Below are 25108 nucleotides of genomic sequence, written 5' to 3'. Positions count from 1 at the left end.
TAACCTGATATTCACTGCCACATTTCACGACACGCAATAAATGAGTTTAAGTGCGCATTCACACAACTTTTAGTAAGCCGTTTCATTTTCCTGCAACTAACGCCACACTGCACTAAAATGAAACCACTGGTGCAGAGAACAGCAGGCACTTCAAAGCCTTTAGCCTGATAAATCGAGGCGCCTTTCCTTATGAGGCAAATTCAAAGGATGGTAATGAGGAAAAAAGAGGCACCTCATGAATACCTAGACAGAGCCACCCTGGGAAGTGGTGAGTGAACAAAGTAGTCCTGAAGACATTACACGGCTCAGCACATTAAAATTGTTTATGAAACGACTATTTTCATTTGCGCCATTTTTGTGTTTGGCACCATTATATTTCATTTATTGCACCTGTCAGGTGCTGCATGACGAATTGTACAAATGGAATGCCATGTAGCAGGAATGAATAAAACATATGGTTTCTGAATTAAAAATTTATAACTTTTACAAAGGCACACATACAACCTAGAACTGGGGGCACAGCTATACACTCCCAACATGTGCCAGTACAGACAAAATATAAATAAACACATCACCACACAAATCAAAGTATGCTGCCAAATGGTCACAAACAGTTTCACCCAACATGGAGAAGTGTGAAAGCCTTTACAATAAGAGCTGCAAGCTATTGCATAAAAAAATAATTTGAAATTCGTTCAGTGCGTAAAGCTGCACTGAACATAATTTCAAGTTAGACTTGTGCAAGGGTGCTTCCAGTGGTAGTAGTGGTGAGCTTGAAGAGTTGCACGAAACATGGAGTCCTTCTTCCATGGCACGAAAGCAGCCGATTCCACGCTGTGTTATTGTTTTTTACGTGTCGTCTGAAATCAAGCTACAGTGCGGTTGACCTAATTAGTGCGCAGAAAAATTTAAACGAAGGCAATTAAGGCTACCTGCCTGCCGAGCAAACTAGCAGGGAGCGCTTGGTAAGAAATCGACGAAGACAACTTATCCTTCTGTCTTGTTCGGCGCTCACGATCTATGACAAAACGCCAAAGGGCGAAGTGTTGCTGTATGTGATGTGTGGTTGTCTGTTTCTGAAATAGAAGACGACCACGAAGTGTGATTTTCTGGGAAAAATAAAGTGCTTTACCAGCATAAGCGTGTTTTGTTTATATGTAGCTGTTGCACAGAGGTGACCGCGGGGAACCACCCTTTCTGCGCGCTAAGTTAGCAGATTGCCTCTAGCACCTTCCGCACGCATTTGCTTGCCATCAGTTGTGTGATGCTGACGTGCGCCTCGTTACCAACGGCAGCCTGAAAGCCGCCCGTGGCAAATAACCGCAGTTCCCATAGCACCTGCCGCCGCACCGACAGCACGCTCGCATGCGCACTTCCCTGTCCATCGGCGACTTCGTCGCACAGTCACTCCACAGTCTGCTTCTCCAGTCAAAAAAGGCGCCGAAACAGCTCGTCCGGCAAGTCAAACGCGCCTTCGTGCGCCCTCCTTCGCCGCTGCTCGCGCCGGCGGAGCCGCCTCAGTCGCATCGCCGCGTACACTGCCGCTATTTTCTGTCACAAACGCAACAGTAAAATTGACTGCCTCGAGGTGATCACAAAAAAAAAAATGTCAATTTGCGCCTGCATAATTAGGCGTGAAACGCCATCACTTCTACCACACCCGTGACGTAATCTGAAGCCACCCATGACGCAAAAAAGCAATATGGCCGCCGGCCACGACCGACCAATAGGAGCGAGGCTAAACATTCATTTTTCGCAAGGTTTTGACAACTTTGATATTTGACAGTTCCGTAATACGGCCCCAGGAGTCTTGCAAACAGTATCAGCAGTAAGCATGGGCAGCGCCCAAGACCATTCTGCGCTCGCATCGACAGGCACCATGTGATTTGGAAATGACTACATTGAGAACATGTCACAATGTGGGCAGGGGAAGACAAGCACAGTCATTGCAATAGCATCATTACAACGATAATTGGAGCATGACTGCAAGGGCACTGGAAACGTCTGGCACTTAAAATGGAATTCATGTCAGAGCTGAGTTGAGCCTCTACTAATATGCAAATATATTAAATTATAAGAATGACAAGGAGACTACGCCATGCTCTCATAGGTTGTGCTTCATGCTAACTAGTCACATTTCTCACAAGTTAGCTTAAAAAAGGATAAAAGGGAGCACAACAAAAGTCAACAGCAAAAAACCTTTGGACTGTTTGAATTGCTAATAGAGTTTTGAAATCCACAGATGTAAGGGTGTGTCATGAGCGAAAGAAAAGAGGGATGAGTAAAAAACTGGACCTAAGGAAAGGCGCGTTAATTGGCACATGGCACCTGAGAGAAAGAGAAGAGGGAAGAAAAGAGAGTGCAGTTGCATTTTTGCAAGAAATGGAGAAGACTACGACAAAACTGAAAACAAGGCGGAAGTAGAAGAAAATGAAGTGGACGTATAAAAGCAGGTATGGCGACGTGGACAGGAGGAGGAATGTTCTAGGTGCGGACGTTGGCGCACGGCCGTCAGCTTCTGCAGGAGGTGTTTAATCGCGAGGCCTACTGACCAGGCGTGGTCCCCACCGGCTGATACCCCGGTCCTGTGGATCATGACGCTGACCCTGTCTTTGGAACGTGGGCCCTGTGTCAACGCCTCCGGATCGACGACTCTGCCAGCGGCTGTTGCTAGCTCCCAGACCTCGTCACCAGTACGAGGATGCCCCATCACCGACATCCAGCTAAGGCGGCGTGGCAGTACCGTCTCCCTTCACCTGATCCTCCTCAACACTCCTCTCGTGGAAGAGCGGCGTCTCTTGAAACAAGGTACCGCCTGGGTTTTTATCCCTACTCCGCGTCTGAGATAGCGTACGAGTCACCCGCCTTTGGTAGCTAGACTGTATAAGTGTGACTTTGTGGTTTACGTGTGAGGACCAATAGTGTGATAGGACTGCGGTGTTTTCTGTAGCCTTATCTTGGTGTATGTGTAGTGCGCTGTTTTGTTTGTTGTTCAGTCATGTATAAAGTGCGTCTTGAGTTTCCTCTTCGAAGCCTTCGCCGCCGCGGTGGCTGAGTGGTTACGGCGCTCGGCTGCTGGCCCGAAAGACGCGGGTTCGATTCCGGCCGCGGCGGTCGAATTTCGATGGAGGCGAAATTCCAGAGGAACGTGTACTGTGCGATGTCAGTGCACGTTAAAGAACCCCAGGTGGCCGAAATTTCCGGAGCCCTTCACTACGGCGTCCCTCATAGCCTGAGTCGCTTTGGGACGTTAAACCCCCATAAACCATCTTCGAAGCCTTCTCTCTGATTTATAGGCTTGCACACATACAGAGCGCTTACCATTCCACACCATAAGCCCACTTTTGTGTGACAGGGTGCAAGGCTTTTAGGAACACCTCTTTGAGCTACGTGATGAACTCTGATGAACAGCAAATGGCTGCATAACACTCCAATGCAGATTGCACTCAAAAACGCATGAGAAGAACCAGTAGGAATTTTGCAGGGTTTACCAATAGGTAAAGTATGGTTGAATGTGAGAAAATCCTTCCTCTGCACCAATTTGCGATACAACTCTCCAAGAAGCCAGAGAAGCGCAGAAACTGTGGTGGCAGAAACACACTCAACATGTAAACACTTAGCGTCATATTTCTCGATGAACAGACATTGCCACGTACACGGAACAGGTAGGACCGTTCAACCAATGCTACCCATGTTGACATTCCATAAGCATTACTTGTACCCTGCTATTTAAACGTTCTGCCTCGGCACCACAAAAAAGACATGAGAGGAGTAACTGGGTCAAGAAATGTGCAGAGCTAAAATTTTTGTATAAAAGTTAACACCTGCACACCACTGCACTTGTACTCTTTAATCAGTTTCTACAGTTGCAATACACACACAACAGTTGGAAACGTGCAGTCATTCACTAAGTTCACTCAGTACACATCACATCGCAACATGTTACAATGATTAAAGTGACCCCTCCTTCCCTTTCTGAAAAACAGAAGTGCAATACCAGCCTCCTTCTCTACCCAGGCAGTGACATGCAAGGTACCACAGCGGAATGGCCACGGGGACAATGCTCGTGAACTTGATTAATTTTAACCTTGAGAAATTCTTGTATGGTGGGCTCACGGTGGTGCTGGTTTTGCAGACAGATTCCTATGAATCTCAAGACAACCGGGGTACCAAGATAAGAATACACATGTTCTTTGAGGCAGGTCCAGTACTGAGTGTTCTGTAACTTGAAACGTTGAAAGAGAAAATTGCACAACACAGCTGCAAGCCCTGAAGATTTTCTGAAAGGCTGCTATGCAGTGCAGGGAGCTAAAGAGGAAGTGGTGCTGTTGCACCTGACTGGCATATGCATTTATGCTTTTTCATTAGGCATCTAGATACTAGGCAACACTCTCCATGGCACTTCATTCAAACAGTGTCAATGACAGGCCTGGATGAAAGACGTGTGCACCACAGCATTGCAAAAGGGCGCAGTACCAGGCTTATCTTGTAGCAGGAGGCAGACCCCAATTGCAATAATGGTGTGGCGGGCTAGAGAGCTGAAGCAGATGCAGCAGTTTGTTGTTTCTCTCAGGTGAACAAACAGCTTCACGCTTGATCAGATGGAACAAGGGAGCTGGAAAGGGCACTCACAAGGCTGTGACTGCAACGGTTCACTCGAGCACAAGGCCTGGGTTGGCCGAGTCTGTACATAATGTGGAGCCAGGTCACGGTCTGTGCAGACTGCAAGAAAGGTGAAGGCTGATGATCACCACTGTGTAGCTATGCTCGTAGTGTCCAACAGGTTTGTTGGACATCTGTTAGTAATTTGCAGCTTGGTGTAAGCCTAATTACAGACCAGCAGACAATTAGGTTGTACCTTGTAATAAGCTGGTATTGCCCTTGTGTTGGTCGTTGATGAATGCATTCATGATTGCACAACTCCATGGGTCCCAAGCCAGGTGCCTGCTACCTCGTCTGATACTGGTTGTTGGCTGCTCCTCGAAGTTTACTGTCGGCAACGCGAACCGCAAAATGCAGCATTCATTAAATGTCTTCGATTCAGAGCTGAACAGTTTGCTTGTGACAGTTTGTGAACTGTGGCAAGCTGTATGATACATGGTCGCTTGTATTTGTGGAAAATATGGAACCAGGTACCGCAGGTGACGACATTGGTGAAGGGGCACTGCAAAGTTCTGCAAGTGCTTTGGCTCCATGAAAAGTATTCGACTAGTGGCAACATGCAGCACTACATGGTTGTGAGGTGCCGTTATTCCGAAGCAGTGAAGACGTAGCTGCCCCACAAGAATATAAAACAGCTTGCCATTCGCAGGGACATAGCTTGCAGGGAAGTAGAATTCCACACTTTCCCGATTGTTTTCCCATCCAAGATTTCCAGCTTGCCAATGCAGGCTGCCAAGCAAGCCAGCACAACGTTAGTGGACGTGAATAATTCTTGTCGTGCGGGGTTGAATGTCGGAAATCTTCATACGGACTATAAGCGACACAACCGTGGAGAGCTCCAGATTAATTTCAACCGCAGCGGTGGCAAGTTCTGCGAAGATTAAATGCAAAAACGCCAGCATGCTCTGTGTTCTCAATGCATGTAAAAAATCCCAGATGATGTCAACAGATTCCAAGGAGCAGATGTAGCTCAGAAGCATAGCAGAAACAAGTCTCACTGTCACTACAGTACCCACTGCTACGAGCACTGCAGGTAGTAGTGCAGGTCCTACCGCCTGCGGTACTCGTAGCAGTCCTCATTCGCATGGCCCTTTGTACCGCAGTGATGGCATGCGTAAATGATGTGCCTGCTTGGCACCCTTAAGAAAGAGCAAGGATACCTGGTCCATACACCTTTTCCAGGCTCCTGACAAGGATCTCGGCCGGCTCCTCCACTCCTTCACCAGCCGACAGATGGTATCCATCACCAGCCAAAAGGTGCCTCTTTGGTGCTTCAGCTGCATCCAGGAAGCGATGCTGAAAATAAAATAGAATTTGTTCAGAAATAGGGCAAATTAAGGCAATACGTGAAACATGGTATGGTATCTAGGGTTAATGTCCCAAACTGACTTCAGCTATGAGGACTGCTGCAGTGGAGGGTTCCGAATTAACCTAGACCATTTGCAATATCACAGAGCAGCACATGGGTGCAATTTGTCACCAGGCTCGGTGAGCGCCCTTGGCACTGAGCAACCAGCGCGTGGAAACATGTAAAGCATCACAGCAGTATAGAGCTACAGTAAAATTTCACCTTTCTGGTACATTTTCGAAGTAACCAACACATGAATAGGCAGAAACAAAGCAGACCACACAAACACAGCACTTGCTTAAAACACAATTAATTCGAACACGTGGAACTTCTGGCATATAAAACACGCATCAGATCAAAACCTGAGTACGCCAGCCCCATCTGGAACCAACCTCAGTTACACCTAACAAATGCGCTCGAATCAATTCAAAGCCATGCCATCAATGCCATGCATCATGCATACTTTTATTCCATCAGCGTTTCATCTCTGAAGGACAACCTTGAAAGCCTCTTACTTTGACGCTGCACTGCCAGCCTTTGTTTACATTGTGCATCGCCCCCACATATCTCACCACGCTGTGCATCCGTTTCAGATAACTTGCCCTGTTGCTCGCACAACAACGTTTTCAGGATCTTTTACCCCCGAGCAATTGTGGACTGCAATGCCCTTCCCTATGAAGTCGCCGCCACCACATGGTCATTTTCATTTCTCGAATCCTTTACAATGCATTTTCAAAGGCAATGCTTGTACTTCTATTTTTTTTCCTCAAATATCTCAAACCCCACCCTTCATGTAATACCTCCAGAGGTGGTCTTTGAGGAAAACAATGTGCAGTGAAGATAAAATTAATTTATAATTGTTTTGTTTTTTGGGGGGGGGAGGAAATGGCGCGGTATCTGTCTCATATTTCGTTGGACACCTGAACCGCGCCGTAAGGGAAGGGATAAAGGAGGGAGTGAGAGAAGAAAGGAAGAGGAGCCGTAGTGGAGTGCTCCGGAATAATTTCGGCCACCTGGGGATCTTTAACGTGCACTGACATCGCACAGCACACGGGCGCCTTAGCGTTTTTTCTCCATAAAAACGCAGCCGCCGCGGTCGGGTTCGAACCCGGGAACTCCGGATCAGTAGCCGAGCGCCCTAACCACTGAGCCACCGCGGCGGGTGAAGATAAAATGTCCGAATATATATTCATGACAGGTCACCAAGCAGACATGCTAGGATAAATATTTTAATGCCTGAATGTACCCCTTAGCTACGCGAGCTCTGCGTCATGATAGCGAGCATATACTGATACAGTCACCACCTCCTGCTGCAGTCTTCTGATTTTCTTTAGTTTTCTGCTCCTATTTACCTTCATGTTTTTGAGAATGAATCTGAAAACCGACATATGCACCCACTGATACCACAATGCGCAGCCATGCATCCTTCATGGCCCGTTTTAACCTTGCTGGCAGGCCTACTGAGAGTTTTATGACACCAGCCACTCTATCGAACGTACTACTTGCCGTGAGTGAGAGACAAGACCCTGCACTCCTCTGAACACTCACTGAGTTAACAGATATCATGATTTTAAGTATGTTACCCAGCATTTTAGGTGCTGAAAAACCAACCTTAACATTGACCAACCTTTGGAGATTGTGTGGCAGAGTGTAAAGAATGACAGCAACAGTGTGCTCTGCCTTTTTTTAAGGTGTGAGCAAACTGCATTCACAAAACGTGATGGCTGCAGCACATTTTCTTCAATGCAAATGTGAACACAAGTTGGGCAACTGGCACATATCAACCGCAAACATAGTTGCTGAAAACTTTCGTCCATTTCGTCAGGGCAAGACCTCTTCAGAGAAATCTAAACAATACATAATCAATGTTCTTTTCATGGCTTTGCAATGTGCGCAACTGGATAGTGAAAGTAGTCAGTCGTGTCGCCATGCATTATCATAAGTTGTTACTCAGAGTTCGTCAAGTGAGCACACAACGTGTGGTATACTGCATGCAATCATTTCTCATGCAGCAAGCAGTTAGTATGTTAGCCAGTAGTTGAGAGAGTGCGCTAACAAGGTGGAAACTGACTATGATGGATGACTGCTTTGTAGTACCTGTGGGTGCGTGCCTCAATTCTCAACTGTTTTGCTCTAAAAAGTGCAACTGATACAGTAACATATGGAAGCTGAGATGACAGCAGCAGGGGGCGAAGACTATGTCAATGCATATGCTCAGTATCTCTTTTACCGGAAGAGGACGGAAGTTACGGCCACATGCGTTAAACAACTTTTCCTAGACTAATTGTTTTTGTTTCGCCACGAACAAACGGAGATTTCCTGTACGCCGAATAAATGTTGTTGCAAGCCAGTACCATGTTCATCTGGTCTTCTACTTGCCTTTTTGTGCTCTGTTCACTCCAAAGGCGTACAACAAGACAAGCATGTCGGTACTCACGTCCGAGTTCAGGATGAACACAGACGGCACCCGCTTAAGCGTAGCCGTCAGCTTGCGGTTGAGCAAATGACGGCGGTTCAAAAAGCGACGGCTCGCCTCCGCGTCCGCCGTGATGAACCAGCATGGCAGGACCTTCAGCATGCACGAGAACCACAGTGGCCACGTCGCGTAGCGGCGGCAGGACGAGGGCTAGGATGCTAAATCATAATTCAGAACTCATTACTGAAACCGGCAGAAGTTCGACGCGTTGTACCACCACATACATACCTTGATGTTGCAAATCTCCTGCGGACTTGTGTTGGGCGTCGAGAGGTCGTTGCCTCCCACGTACTACACTATACACAGAAGTCTGCGCGCAGCAGGTTGATGCGCCGCACAGCGCTTGCAAGGCGCACGGCGTCGTAAACGCTGAAGCTGAATGTGCAGGTCTCGACCGACGGGCGCAACCGTAGACGAGACCTGCACAAACGCTTCAGCTGACAATCACCAACAAGTACTGCTCGCAACGCCATGATAGATAGTCACTGGGGACGACTGAAGTTCGCGCGCGTAGAAAACGTGGCAAAACGCACACCTCGCAGTCACAAACATTGGTTGGGGACATCTAAAAGACTACAGGGAACAGGCAGCGTCAGGTTTGGTTATGTACTCGTTTCCGCTCGCTCTTCGGCTTGCCGAGCACCGCAGCGGGCTGGAGGGCATCTTCTTCAACCATCGCGAACAGCTCTAAGGACAAGGGACCACTTTCCGCCCTTTTCCCGACCTTGCGTTCCGGCCTTGAGCGTCGGGTGTCATCTGAAGGACAGCTGTCGGCAGCACATGGGAACAATCAGATGGCCAGAGAACATCACCTACTGCAGTCAAGGTTACCTCGACGGCATCCTCCTCTACCTCGGGCTCAACACGTGACGGGGGCGTGTCCATAAGTGCGGGGGTATGAGAAGTTAAATGTTCAGGCCACTCCCACCCCGGTGAGGGCGTCCTCAACTTAGGAGATTTAGGGAATAACTCTATAAAACTCCACAACAAGTGCGGTCGAAGCACTCAGTTTTGATCTTTACGGCTTGTAAAAATGTAAATAAACTCAGTCTTCTTTCGCCACCAACGAACTCCTTCACCCAGCGGCACGCCTCTCTTGGTCGGAACGGGCGTCGTCTTGACCGTGGTTCCGTCGAGCACCGACCCCGAAGCCCCACCGTCAACAAGGGCCAGTCGCCCCTTAAGCGAGAGCTTTTACACAGGAAAACCGAGCTCAAACCCATTTTATTGACCAAAAACGTCCAGGAAATACATGGTTCAAACGGCACTTTTGTGAACAGTGCGGAAAGTGCAGCCAAATCAAAAAGACATATGCATGTGCTTTGACGGAAACCTTTCATACCGAATGACTAAAACGCGCCGAACGTTGATACCGGTCGATGCCAAGCAAAACGCTTTGAGATTTTGTTTCCCTCCCGTGCCCGCTCTGAGAGCACCTCGCGCAAAATTTGGCTTATTCTTGTTTTTTTCAGACGATCAAAGCGACTAGTCGAAGATATCTTAAGGTTGTGTTGTCTACCGCGGGAGTACCAAACAATGCTTTGAAATAACAGGAAGTGTACATTTATCGGAATCTCGTGAAAATATTTTCGCATTTTCTTGATGAATACCGTACACCCTCGCCTATGGGCCACGCTCCTGTACGAGCCGCACTCGCCAACTTTACAGACAATTTCAAAAAAAAAAAAACGCCAAGAGCAACTGTGCATCACGTGTATATAAATTTACTTGCGCTGCGTGCTGCCAGATTACGACAGATGCCTGCTGTTGTCATTATTATTGCCACCGTCAAGCGTGCACCGATGTCCAGCTGTGCATCACGTAGGAGAACAAAGACGCCTGTACTGAGAGTACATGGATGGCAACAGCCGACCAGGAAGTGACGCCCACTGGACTGCTAAGAGCATCACTTCATCTCGTCTGCTCGGCGATATTTATTTCGTGGCATGTAGTGCCGCCGCATATTCTTACTAAATGTTTTAATCTTGCAAGAATTTCGAATGCTGTGGACTGAACCGAATATTCATTTTCGAGAGCGGTATAAAGGGGGACCCGAGCAACCTTATGAATAACCTAAATGCAGTGGCAACTAAGCGAAACATGCATGATCAGAGGGTATGCTACAATGTAGCTGAAAAAATTAAGCAGAAAAATGTCTTCCATTTAAGGGGCGCCTCCTAAATCGTGAAAATAAGAGGCGCAGACCAAAGTCGTGTGTATGCAGGGGCAAACTTAAAGATGGGCTGTCATTCCACACCCCCCCCTCCCCCGCCACTAAATCGAGAAATTTTTGCTTAGGAAAACCATGCTGTACCAATTGTTTCGACCAAAAGAAGTCCAAGGAGCACATGGCGCTCATATGGGACCTCACCCCCCTTCCCCCCGCTCCCTCCAAAAGTTATCCATGAATCCGCCTCTAATTATTGTGTGTTGTCTGTGTATTCGTCCATATACGTAGCGCTGTTTACATTCATGAAAAAATTGCAGGTGGTTTAGCTTTGGTTAAACCTGGAGTGACGCGATAGCTACAGCTGGCCGAGTGGAACATACTCACGTGACCGACCACGTGATCAGCCATGGCGCCGCGCTGTTGGCAGCTGCTCCGCACCACGTGACCAACCATGTGGCAGCGTGGCGGCGCAGCCACAGGGTGGCGGCGCCGCCACCGCCACGCTCAAGACTCGAAATGCTACCGTAATGTTGCTATCGTTACAAAAGAAAAATAAACACGCACCACTGGGAGGCAAAAAAAGAAACACAAAGCACTCTGCGCATGCCTTCGCTTTCAGATGGCACGGTTTCAATCTGCAGACGCTGACCCTCGTCGAATACGGCGTTCCTTTATGGCGCCCTTGTGTGTGAGTGATCCCGTACTTGTTCTGGGTGGGAAATGACAACTGCACGCATACTCCGATTCTCGGAAATACGGCAGGGAGGAAAATCAGATTTGCACCTCCATTTGTAACATATCCAACAATTATGGAAAAGCATTTTTAAATACGAAGGATCAATGACCGCACGTTTTATTCATTTCTTTTAAGATTTCACAATGACAGTCAACATATCCGCAGATCTCCCGTGGGCAGGCTTGCATTTTTTTGCTGATAACGTTTTTGCTATCATAAAAAGCGTTCCCAATTGGTTTTCTATGGCAATCTTAACTGCATGATGCGAGCGATGATAAACTTCGAAACAAAGACTTTGCTACAAATCAGAAGAATGACCCATTACCTTCAATATTTCTGTAACAGATAGTTCCTTACAATTTTCCTATATTCAAACTTTTTCTGCCCAAAACGTCGGGTACCAGTATATCACATTTTATGCCAAAAGGCACGCAGACGTGATTGAAAGCAAAAAGGTCGCATGAATGAAGCAGAAGCGCCACACTTGCAGGGCATCTGGTCAGTGCCGCGAGGTCTGAGCGCTTAGTTAAGGTTGTAGGAACGATACGATTTGTAAACCCTTCGACGCGCTGAGAAAGGTGCAAATATTTCGTGGTCAGAGAAGTGTGCGAGGCAGAGTGGCAGAAGCATGCTACAAAAACAATAAGCGGAGAAAACGCGAACACCGAAGACCCTGCTGCAGAGTGCAGCGAAATCTCTCCACGTCGATTCCCTTGGCTACTGTGTGGCAGGACTACAGGAAGAAGCCATAGCTGGATGCCGTGTTTCCAGGCAGGACCAAAATTTTCTGGTCCCACACAAGCAGAGTAGTGCACCGGTTTTTCTACACCATTTTGAAAAATTCTGACGCAGGCAAAGATGAAGGCAGCTCATTCCACTTTCGCACACCTCGAGGAACACGTGCCCTCAATCGCTTTCGGCGCAGGCAACCCAGTGAACGTGCCGGGCCCACTGATCATCTTTCGAGTCCTAAGCCTTGCTGGCCCACCGGGCGACATCAAACGATGTCCTATCTCACCGTATAGCTTAACACGACCACGTTTCAGCACCCTGTAGGATACCGAAACCGGAGCAGTGAGGGCGATTTGTGGACGACGAAGTCAACAGCTGCAACGGCTACGGGTCCCTTTTGGTTAGAGCACGGCACCTCTCCCAAGCTCAAGCGGCCTACCCACAGGTGGAGCGTCGCTGTACTCCTAGACGCCGCAATCGTGAGTCCTGATGCGATGAAGAAGCACTGGCCCATATCCGTGCTGCGGCCACTCTGCGATCCGAATCTTGTGCCGTATTCGCAGCCATTGGAAGGGGAGTCCCTAGTTGCCTACGACCACCCGTGCGCTTCCTGCATGCAGGCAGCTGGCCTACCACTGCTGTTCGGTGCACCAGACGGCATTCTGCTCTTCGTCAATTCCGCGGAGCGCTGCTAGAATTTTACTCGCAAGTATCGCGCTTCATGTCGCCTGTCCAAGCACAAAGAGCCTGTTCCTGACAACCAAGAAGAGCAAGCTGCGCAACTGGTCAAGACCACCGTACACATCGGGCACTATGCCACTGTTGTCCGCACCAGGGGAGTTTTGGTTCCCGTACCACACGGACCCCACTGTAATGTTGGTCCACGTGACAACCTCGTGCTCCCGATATTTCTTTGCGCAATCGCTTCTCTCCTCCATATTGCGATGAGCCTCGTTCTCGAAGCCCATCGTGCATTTACGACAAATGGCTTCGTCATTATCGAAGATACGAAATAAGTCGACGTCCTGCTGGAAGATCTCCAGGATATTAACGAAGTCTTCAGTCTCACTACAAACCTTGGTGTTGGTAGGTCTTTTGCGCTTACTCTAACTGCCATCAAAGTCGCGGAACGTGCAGATCTCATGAAGGTCGTCCGACAACTGTTTCATGGTGCTGTTGGTGTTTACCGGCGTGCGATCGACCCTACTGATGATGCGCCCAAAGACGAGAACGACCTTCACCTCCTGCTGACCAAGGCTGCTGCTCGACGCTTTCTTACCGGAGACCCTGCTGATGGTGCACCCTCTGTGCTTTTGCCACCAGCAGGCCTCCATGGTGCCATAGGAGGCGAGAAAGATTTTGTGCATCGCCTGCAGAAGCAGCGCACCACGGTGGCCGGCCGTTTTTGATGGCCAGCGGGACGTCGGAGGCGTGGCGAGGCGGCTGCATCAGGTCGTCGAGTTGCAGCCAGCGCACCATATTCGTTTTTGCGTATAGTCGCGACCACCGATGCGAAGATGAACGTGTGGAGTGGCCAAGTGTTTAACCCTTTAGGAAAGACACTGGGGCCATCCGCAATTTAATTCTCTCTACTCATCCCGGTTAATGAACTTCACCTCCAGCAAACTATTATTCACTGCGTCAAGGACCTTTTGCTCGATTTTCGCGACGCTAACTTGGTTTTCTCTGAAGTAGCCGCATGTCGGACGCTTTAGAAAAACTACCGCGGCCACTCTGTTTCGTGTTCTCTCCTGTTGTTCCGGCCAATGAATTTCGCCTCTGGTAAACTTTGAGAGGCACGTTTTGAGTCCTGGCGGCTGCCGAATAAAGCGGATTCAGGCTCTAGCTTTCTCCAACATAGGCAGGCATCGCCGGATGCGTGGAATCGTGAAGTTGTCTGCACATTAGTAGTGTGCTTTCCATGTAGAACAACACAATCTTGGCTTGGCTAAGCCACACTGCATTTACTTGTGCGCCCTCGAAAGATTGGTGAAAAACCTGCGGTTTGATCTTGGCCGTTCGCAGATTCTTTTTGTTGTAGTTGGTTGACAGCTGTGGTACCTTCGCAGGGCAGCGTAGTGCCCCGTCAAATCAATCAACGCGAACGAACGCTACGGAACAGCAATTACTTGCTGCCCACCGCGGTCTTGTGAAGATCGGGCTGCTACGGTGAAGACACTCGCTGCAGGAAAGCCTTGCGATAAAAACGAGTCCAGAAAATCCCGACAGACGCTTCTAGTTTGCGCGGCTACCACCCCCTTCTGCACGACGCTGATCTTCAAAAATCTGCGGGGAAATTTTTAATGCGTGGCGAACTCAATAGATTTCTTATGGCCGTGAGAACTAGTGGGGCGAGCGCTGCAAGCATTTAATAATTCAGATTCCGCAGCGCGCAGAAAGAGTAAGCCATCAGTATCAGCATCCTCGCGCATTGTCTCACAGCCCGCTCTTTAGTTTTCGCTCAATAATAAATGAAAATATTACCACAGATTTGCGCTGTGTTCACAACTGGTGGCTGACGGATGGCCTGGCCCTAACTGGTGACGCGACGGGAAACACGGGAAGCTCAGAGTATGAAGCTATGAAGAACGCCTGACGGAAGTGGACGATAAAATGTTGTCAACACAAGGGTGCAAGTTCAAGATTAAAGATGGCAAAAACTGTAAAGGTCAGTGTAATTTGTATTTAAAGAAAATTCGCAGATTTATAGATAATACCGTTAAATTTGACAGATAGCTTAGATAAATGCAAAGAAAAAGAAATGTCGACCATGGTGGCATCTCCCAACACAAAGGGGACGCTCCATCCATCCATCCATCCATCCATCCATCCATCCATCCATCCATCCATCCATCCATCCATCCATCCATCCATCCATCCATCCATCCATCCGTCCATCCATCCATCCATCCATCCATCCATCCATCCATCCATCCATCCGTCCGTCCGTCCATCCATCCATCCGTCCGTCCGTCCGTCCGTCCGTCCGTCCGTCCGTCCGTCCATCCATCCATCCATCCATCCGTTGCAAATGGTACGGCCGCAATATCATCATCATGCGGATAAATGGCGTGATTGCTTGTCTGTTGATTTCAGCAAAAAAGAAATTAAATCTTAAGTAGAGACAGGTGACTAGAACTTTCATGATTTAGTCATCACATGACCGGTTTACGCTGCCGCAGCGATGGTCGTTCCTCTGATCTACCCTACATGAATATCTGGTTTGCCCTTCAACTTTCAGCGTAGTCTATTGCTCCTGAATAAATAAAATGTGATCTGTCGCATCAAAACAATACACTTTCGTCCCTAAATGCCCAGTTTTTGCAGTGCCACGTCATGTTCAGCGTTTCGTGTCAGCGCTGCATGCCGGACCTCTATACCACCACTAATACAGATAGTATTCGCACCTTCGAGCCGTAAATACACTGACTACGGTCATTACGATCATACGGCGAACGCGGCTAAGCAAGCGCTGCAACGGTAGCAACGACAACGTACATGTTACCGCATTTGCTGTACTGACCGTACGGCTTTGCTAAAACTCTCCAACGTCGGGTTTCTGAAGGCCTATATCCCTAGCCGTTAATGTGGAGCTGTCTCACCGAAGTAATAACAAACTACATAACCTTATACACTACATATTTTAAGTGTTTTCATATCAATCTGTCTTCTGAGGCACGCTTGAACAAGTCGCATCGCGAAGCGAAAAATTCTCTCGCCTGATTGTCAGCATAACCATGAAAGACAAAATAGGGACGCAGGGCACTTGGCCTCTGCCTTCGCTTTCAGGGGGTTAGGATAGAGTCCATAGATGTTCACATTCCAAGGACGGAGTACATATATACCTCTCCGCAATGTCGAGGGCTAAGTTTAAGCGACCGGCGCACGATGGTATACGACACGCAACTGCGGAACTTACCTCGCCGTTCCATCTCCGCGAGCGTGTGCGCAACTGCGTCTGAGAGGGAAAAGCCAAGTGCGCGCTGGGGTCACGGGAACCCGCACGAGAAGGGAAGCAAGAGTCGCAGGTTGTCGCACAAACCAGGAAGACGGCCACGCTTTCCGTGCATGTGACGCGTCCTATCCCCGAGAACGGCGCGAACAAGTGTACATTGGCGCTACATTGAGTAACTTCACCGACGCTCAGATTAAGGCTCCAGTATTCGAAATTGAGAGGAAGGTGTGTGAAAGAGGCGGTAATCCGCAAAACAATAGAGACATTAAGAGAAAGCCCAAAAATAAAATGTGCAGAATGCAGTTAAATCCCTTCGCAGCAATTTTTATCTAATGCATGGTATACAGAAGCGCGGCGGGGAGAAGCCAGAAGCTGAATGTTACCCTCCGTGCCGCCGCGGTGGCTCAGTGGTCATGGCGCTCGGCTGCTGCCCCGAAAGACGCGGTTTGGATCCCGTCCGCGGCTGTAGCATTTCGATGTAGGTGAAATGCTAAAGACCCGTGTACTTTGTGACGTCAGAACACGCTAAAGAACCCCAGGTGGCGAAAATCTCCGGAGCCCTTCACTACAGAGTCCCTCATAGCCTGAGCTGCTTTGGAACGATAAACCCCATAAACCAACCAAACCACTTGAGCTCCGCCTTAACGGTGTGACGCGATAGCGTTAGTGGGTTGATGCCCATCCCAACAAACACAAAACCTCCTCAAAATCTCCCAGAAATATCCCATGAGGACATTTGGAATCTCCCCAGGAGGTGCTCATTTTTCCCGAAGACATTCAAAAACGTCCCAACAACTAGCCGTGTCCAAAAAGTTGTGCGTCCCAGGGACAACCCCAAAAGGTTAATGCTCAATATCTCCGTTCTGGCTCAATAAAATTATTTCTTCTTTTGCATGCAGACTTCAGACATCCAAGCGCACATATGTACCAAATTTCAGGTACACGCTTACGTTACAGGTGGTGTAATACATCTGTCCCCTCGCGTGAATGCTTGCTGGCTAGGCCATTCAGACTTACCTGTTTCCATGAAATGTGCTTTAACAAGGTGGAAATTTTGGCTGGTTGGTGTATGATCTTGTGACGGGAGCAGCGCAGCACGAGACAGTGAGGCAGGACACCACGCTGAATAACAACCAGATTTTTAATGCATGTTCGTCGAATATATACATCTCGCTCGTATAAGAAGGAAAAGAAAAAAGCATGAAACACGCACAAGATGTACACGTGGTGAAGTATTAGGACATCGCACGCAGATAATCAATTTCTCTGTCACGAAGCGCTATTGAAGGTATGCAGACGCATACGTCGCTCTTTTGTAGGATGCTAAAGACTTCTTAAATCTCCCTGGTTCGTTGATCTAAATATGACGGGATGACCATTGTGTTGATAAGCTGCGGGGCGCATTCATGCTCACTGCAATGTTTTGCTAATTCACTGCTGATGGCGCCCTTTAGGGATCTTTGGTGCTCTCGAAGCCGTTCATTCAAACAGCGCGCCCTGTTTGACCAATGTAGGTGCGCCCGCATGACAGAGGTATTTCATAAACCCCGCTTTTCACACATCTCACATGTTTCTTCCGGTGTTTTTTCTTGCATTGATTTTTTTTCTTTGCTCGCTGTTCATTTTGGCGCAAAGGCTTCTTAACTTGTTGGGTGCTGACATGAGCACTTTTACACCAGCTCTTGCTCCTACCTTTTTGAGACTGTGGGAAAGGCCATTAATGTAAGGAATGACCGCGTACGGCTTCCTTTATTCTGATGTGGTTGTGACATATTTTCTGCCTCTAAGTACTTGCAGAATCCCTTCTGCGACACGGATAGCAGTCTCGTTTGCCAACCTGCTGCTTTCAGCCGACGGTTCTCTGTGTCAAAACTGTCTTGAACTTCATGATGACAGGATCTCGTCCTCTCACTTGCCACTTACAACCAATACCGCAGGTTCAATCCCTAAAATATCTAAAGGTCATTTATGACGAGAAACTCACCTGGCGACCCAACATTGACCATGTCGCGGTGCAGGGGGCTCGGGCCGTGGGCATGTTGCGTAGACTGTGTAGTCACCGGTACGGCATGCGAAGAGATGCGCTATTAATGATTTACAAAATATCCTCCTGAGTTCCGACTATGGGGCATTTGTCCAATATATTGGACATCAAATACTCCGCCACTACGTTGGCCGCAGCATGTTTTAACCCATAAAACCGAATTGTCCAATAATTTGGACACCTACTAGCGCCATCTATGAAGTTTTGTTGAAAATACATTAGTAGCTTGACCACCAGGGGTGTTTGCAATGGCGGCATTCAGCGGCACGGCTTTCTACGGCGACCGGCGAAAAAGTAAGTTGTATTTATCATGCTTTATCGCTCGTTTCTTCATAATATCTGTTTCTAACGCACATTTATGCATCAGAGAGCACGCAGAACTAGAAATTTTACGTTTCTGCTCGCTTGCTGGCTTCTGCTGCTTGTTTGACTCTGGATGTCCAACACGTTGGACGCTGGCACTGAACGCGGTCTTTTTGAATGTACTCGTGCGAACGCCGCCAGAATGAGCACGACGCACGTTCTTTCGTCAGCGCGTCCTTTCCGTTTTTAGGTTGCGCTTCTTTGCTCATTTTGGTGAGTTTTCTGTTATTGGGCATTAAGCATGCTTTTTTTTCACCCAGGGGACAGGCCACGTATTTCAGATGATACGGCGGACAAGATTCTGCAACAAATAGCCACAGGAAATACATCAGACTTCAACCTCTCTGACAGTGATGAGGACACCATCGTCGACCCGAGCTTTTCTACACCTCTGGGAGGTATCAGCTCGGAAGATGACACCAGTGACGACGATGGCCCGTCCACTTCTGACAACAAAACGCCTGCAGCGCGCTGGAAACGCCACCAAGGGTAAGCAACGTGGCACGTATAGCTTCGCTGTGATTGTTTTGAAAAATTTGCGAGAAGGCAAATATGTTTTTTTTACGTTGGTTTTTAATTTTTATGCAGGCCCATTCCAACGTGGCTTCCAGCTTTCCTCCCCAGCAATACAGATGACAGTGGACGGCGGATCTCTTGGACCGCGTACGACTATTTCCGTCAATATGTGCCTGAGGAGGTCTATGAAAAAATGGCATACGCAATGAACAGGAGCCATGTGGAGAAAACTGGACGTTCTTTGAATGTATCAACTGGGGAACTGAAAACATTTTTTGGGACTTCATTGACGATGTCATGCTTAGGCTACCCACAGATTCAGATGTATTGGAGCAGGAAGACAAAAGTTCCTCTGGTAGCCGATAACATGACTCGCAACAGATATTTTAAACTACGACACCATCTTTAAATTGTAAGTGAGCTTGATGTCACAGATGAAGAGAAGAAAGAGGACCTGCTCTGGAGAATCCGACCGCTTGTCTCTCTCATTCTCGATGGCTGTCGCAAACTGCCTCGCCCCGAGCATGTTTGTATTGATGAACAAATGATACCATTTACCGGGCGAACACAGCTCAAGCAGTTTGTACCACGCAAGCCGAACCCCGAGGGGTTGAAGAACTTTGTGCTTGCGACACCCAATGGACTCATTCTCGACTTTGAGATTTACCAAGGTAAAAAATCAAAGTTGTCTCCAGAGAGCTCAGGAATAGCAGAATCTGCGGTGCTACGTCTGACAGAAACACTGAGCCCGGGGACGAAGTTGTATTTTGATAGGTATTTCACATCGGGTCCACTCCTAGACAAACTTGTGCAAAAAGGCATTGCTGCAACTGGACCAGTGATGAACAACCGACTGCCAAAAGGAATAAAGCTATCCAGTGAAAAAGAACTTAAGAACTTAGGGCGAGGAACTTCAGAAGAACAGATGAGAAAAGACTGTCGCCAGATTGCTGTACGCTGGTATGATAATAAGCCTATAACGCTGCTCTCGTCAGTCCATGGTCAAGACCCGGAAGACAGCTGTCGCAGATGGTCAAGGAAGGACAAGAAGTACCTTGATGTACCCCGGCCACATGTTGTCAAAATGTATAACCTCAAAATGGGCGGGGTTGACTTAGCCGATCGAATGATTAGCTACTACAGAATGAAGGCCCGGGTGAACAAATGGACCATTAGAACCATATTTCATTTGTTCGACCTTTCACTAAGCAACTCGTGGGTCCAGTACAGTGAGGACTTGCGCGCACAGAAAAAACAGCAAAAAGAAATCATGAAATTCTTGGAGTTTCGGCTTTCAGTAGCGGAATGTCTTGTCGCTGAAGGCTGCAAACACGACGGCACTGACAGCGACAGTGATGGCGAGTGGGCTCCGCCAGCTAAGCGTCCCAATCGTTCATCAGATGCCAACAAAAGTAACAGCAGTGGTCACTTTCCCAGGATTACCGATGCTCCGAATGCCGCCCGCTGCAGATTACAAGGCTGCAGCATGAAGACGAAGTTCTTTTGCACGAAGTGTAACATGTTCTTCTGTGTAACAAAGGACCGGCAATGCTTTGAGATAGCTCATAAGAAGTGACCACAAGAGTGGACAATATTCGTTCAGAACGGAGTGCAGCCTTACTGTTCTTATTCTGTGATACATTTTGATTAATAAACAGATTTCCCACTTTTGAAGCCATTTTGAATATTAAATTTGCCCTTTGCTACTGCATACCCACTACCCCAAAATGACCGGGTAGAGTTCCAGTGTCCAATATATTGGACATCATGATGTGCTAAAACCGCCGATGAATGTGAAATACTAAAATTCACTTTTAGTCTCTGTAAGTTAAACATCAATTTCTGAAAAGGTCATATAAATCTGTGAACTTTAATACACCTCGGAACTCAGGAGGATATATGTCAGTTTTGGATTTTGGTTCTGTGTTGTTTTCAGGCTCGGCTACATACAACTTCTCCCTCTCGTCCTTTTGGAGAGGGAAGCACTTAGGATGTGCCTCTGCCTCCCAAAATTTGTGGCTACCAATGTGCTGTACTTTGAAGCCCGCATTCCCTCTCTCTTATCTCGACTTCAGTTTTTAACTGTGCAGACTTACCTAAGAATCTACGAATTTCATTTCCACCGTTCACAAAGCATTTTCTGTTGCCAGCCGACCTCCTTTTTTAGTGCCCTCTGGTCTTGTTTTCATACGCCACAGGTAGTGTTTGTGCAAAGATTACCTGAGCCTTTAGATGTGAAAATTTATGACATCCTTCCTGCGCTATGCAGAGGGCCCGCTGTCCACGTTGTTTTCGACGATATTTACCCCCAAAATGCAAAACTTTTGCCACCCTGTATTCCAAATGGTCTACTGGACGATCATCTAAGGACCTATACCTACAAAAATTGCAATAGCAACCGACGCATCGCAGTGCAATGGAAAGGCAAGTGTCGGAATATTCTGTTCGCATTTAGACTGGTCTTTTTCACGGCGGCTTCCAGATTTCACCCCTATTTTTCAAGCAGAGTTTCTGGCAGTAGTACTTGCTCTACGCAAGCTAGGCCCCTCTAATACCGCAGTGGCAGTAATTACCGATTCTTTATCTCTGTGTTCGTCCCTCGCCGCGCATGTTGACGGTCCCATTTTCAACACATTCTTGTCCCTGCTTCCTCCGCATTTGAGTCTTGTTCATATAGTATGGGTTCCCGGTCACAGCAGTGTGACATTTAATGAGATCGCTGATACTCTCGCGAAGGCTTCCCTAAGCGGCCCCGTGTTGCCTATCATCCCGGCTACAGCCAATATGACAGCATCTAGGTTTCGGCGACGTGCGTTTTTAAGCACGCAAGACACAACACTTGTAGCATCGGCGGGTCATCAGCACCTCAGATATTCTTGGAACAGGCAAGTTTGTCGATCTCGGCATCTTGAAGTATCTCTGACAGGCTGCGGTGCCGTATACCTCCTCTAAATTTCTATTTACACAGGTTGGGTTTGGCGCTCTCCCCTTTGTGCATTTTGCCGTGAGCTTGAATCCATTGAGCATTTTTTGCTCTATTGTCGCCGATACACCTTATTGAGAAGAAGGTTGCCGGAGGAGACCTTGCGGCCCCTTGGTCTTAGTTTAAGCAGCCCGCTCTTGCTATCATTTGGCGCCACCTTATTTGGGTTCAGCCACAGATCCGTTTGTACCGCTGTTATAAATTTCCTGCTAGAATCTTACCGACTGCCATGCTAAGGGTTACAAAATTTTCTTTCCTCTCAATTAGTATATTTTGACTCAATAACTCTTTCAGTACCTGTCTTTATTATTATTATTATTATTATTATTATTATTATTATTATTATTATTATTAATTTTGAAATCAAAACTTTCATCCCTTTTCTATTCTTGAGGAAGAATCCTCCGGTGTTGTTTTCCCGCGTGCTTTTCATTTTAATTCCCTGAATACAGGTGAATAGTCACCCGATTCTTGGCCGATCCCCCAGTGTGGTTATGTGCCATCCTCTGATAGGCTAACAACAAGAACAAGAAGACGCGCGCCACGGTCGCCTTCATTTATGGCCAGCGGGACGTCGGGGGCATGGCGAGGCGGCTGCATCAGGACGTTGAGTTGCAGCCGATGTCCCGTCTTCCTCGTAGAGACTAGCCAACGCAGAGTGACGAGAAGACGAACGTGAGGAGTGGGCGCATGTTGTGTTATTTGGGAAAAACATTGCGGCCATATGTCATATCATTGCCTCCACTCACCCTCACCAATGAACTTGGACTTTGTCATCGGCAAACTAATACTGCGTTGTTGTTTTTTTTCGCTCATTGATCTTATGTTCCCCTTCTATAGCCAGAGTTCTTTTTCAAATATGTGCTTGAAACTTTACGGCCAGGGTATACGTCCTGGCCTTCTAACTATTTTTTTTTTGCTTTTTGCTCCGCTCAGTTTATTTCTGCCGATAAGTATTGACATCTGCTCCGACAGTGAGCAGCAGAGTGCACCGCCTAATAAATTATTGCGGAGTAGCTACGGAACGGTATTTTAGTCGCTTCCGAGCGCTGTCTGACGGTAGAAACCTCGCATGATATACAGTGATATGATAACGTCCAGAAAAGCCTCGTAGATCATTTGAAAATCTGCGAAAGTTATCCTCCCTCAACATCAACACCTCATTTACCATGGTGGCGTGGCCCGTCCTGAGGGCAGAATTTGGGTGCAGGGCTGGAGACAAGCAGAAAGACTTATGCCGTGCACGCACCTGGCGAGCAGCGGCTTGACACAGTTGCTCTTCCCCAGTCGCGAGTGCAATGCGCGGCAGGTGGGTTGCACCTGCCAAGCAGTGACTTGTCTGAACAGCGCTTAACCCCTTTGCTGCGAATGCAGCACACTGCAGCAGTGTGCACGAGAGACCCGCGAAAATATTTTCTGACCAGAAGTTGCTAGAGGTGCACCTAATTTCTGCCCGAAAAAAGAGGCCGGGTTGCCAGGTTGAAGGGGTTCTCGCTGTGCAGAGAAACTGACATCCAGAGTTTTGCAAAGGGTCCATTATTGAACGTGGATTGGAATCGGAGGTGCAGATTCGAAAATGTCGTTGACGTGTTCTCTTTGATGTGTTTGATCGGCCCTTGAGGACTTCTAGCGATAGGCACTTATCCAAAAGCTTGGAAAATTCGAAATCGCATAGCACTTTTTTTAACACCTGGCCTGTGCATTGAATTTAGGCGCAAAAGTACAGATGCCCAATAAATTTAGAAATGTCCGCGCAAAGGCAAGCTTTGAATAATTCTACTTGGTCTTCATTCAGCCCCACCAGGTGACATCAACCGATGTGCTTTTGCGGATCAATGTTGCGTGAATATCTGAGCTGTTCCTTTCAACTTTCAAAGAATTCTATAACACGTGCATAAAGCGTATTTTTCTTGGTGTGCAGACATCCAAGGGTGCTGCGGCTGTTACCTCTTCCGGTGTCGAGGGACAAAAGGTATACAGGATAATGTTATTTGATAGATGCATATATATATCTGAATGTATCCGCTCGTTTCCTCCGAATGTTGCCGCGAAGATTCGTTGTGTTATCGCTTTTAGAAATCCCTTATCACTTTGCGTTGACTACACGAGACGCGAGTAGAATGCTCTGTATCCATGACGCACGACAGTTTCTGCAATGCTCGAGGATTTTATTGCTGAAAACAAGTCGGCTGACTGCGTGCTGTTTTCTTTTGTGGCCACAAGTTCGCCTTACAAAAAGCAATTTACTTGCATATTCTTCGTCTCGAAGCGCGCTGCTCCGTCCACCACGCGTCACAGTGTAATCGCGCACTTCTTACGCAGCTAATAATGTAGCGATTGAATGCGAAATTTTCTCTTCCTGCCATGTGATCACTGGAGCTGAGATTACCGGGACAATGTTACCACTGAAAAACACTAAAAAAATCGGGCCACTTTTCGGGACAACGTGGGCATGCGTGAATGCTTTCAAAGTTCTCTCTCTCTTTTTTTTTGTAGCGATAGCCACATTATACGGTAGCATTTCGAGCCTTCAGCGTGGCGGCGCCGCCACCCTATGGCTGCGCCGCCACGCTGTCACGTGGTTGGTCACGTGGTGCGTAGCAGCTGCCGGCGGCGCGGCGCCGTGACTGATCACGTGGTTCGTCACGTGGTTGGTCACGTGACCAAGTTCCACTCAGCCAGCTGTAGCTATCACGTCCAGGTTTAACCAGAGCTAAACCACCGCCAATTTGTTTGCCTTCAGACGTAAGGTGAAGCAACGTGGTATTTTGGTGGTGTTCTTTATATTTTTCTTTTCACGAGATTTATTGCCTCCGGGCATCAATGGACGAAGGTGTGATGAAGGATGCAGTGATGATTAAAGTAATAGAAAAAGGTTAGCTGATTTTCTAAAGTCCAGTAGTGAGAGGTGATACGGTCCCTGCGTCCGTCCAGGCAATACATGAAGCAGGGTTGCACGGAGAAAGACCCGCTACCTTCAGGTATCGAATCTTTCACTTTCTTCACTTGAAGGCATAGTCAGACATATAACTGTAGTGCCTATTAGTTTAGGTTACGTCTTTCCTCCGCTACTACATCCTTGAAGTCATAAAGGGCTCCACTTCCACGGGGACCATTGGCAGA

General features: G+C 47.8%; 1 pseudogene across 1 annotated transcript; it reads left to right on the top strand.

Annotated features, from left to right (window-relative positions):
* The first annotated feature begins 18187 nt into the window (after nt 1–18187).
* On the top strand, nt 18188–20862 carry LOC144133591 (uncharacterized; annotated as a pseudogene). Its single transcript, XR_013315075.1, has 2 exons — nt 18188–18975; nt 19075–20862. The product of XR_013315075.1 is annotated as an uncharacterized LOC144133591 (transcript).
* The last annotated feature ends 4246 nt before the right edge of the window (nt 20863–25108 follow it).

The sequence above is a fragment of the Amblyomma americanum genome, chromosome 1 (genome assembly GCF_052857255.1).
Source record: "Amblyomma americanum isolate KBUSLIRL-KWMA chromosome 1, ASM5285725v1, whole genome shotgun sequence".
In the NCBI taxonomy this organism is placed as follows: Eukaryota; Metazoa; Arthropoda; class Arachnida; order Ixodida; family Ixodidae; genus Amblyomma; species Amblyomma americanum.
This window is presented reverse-complemented; position numbering and strand designations above follow the sequence as displayed.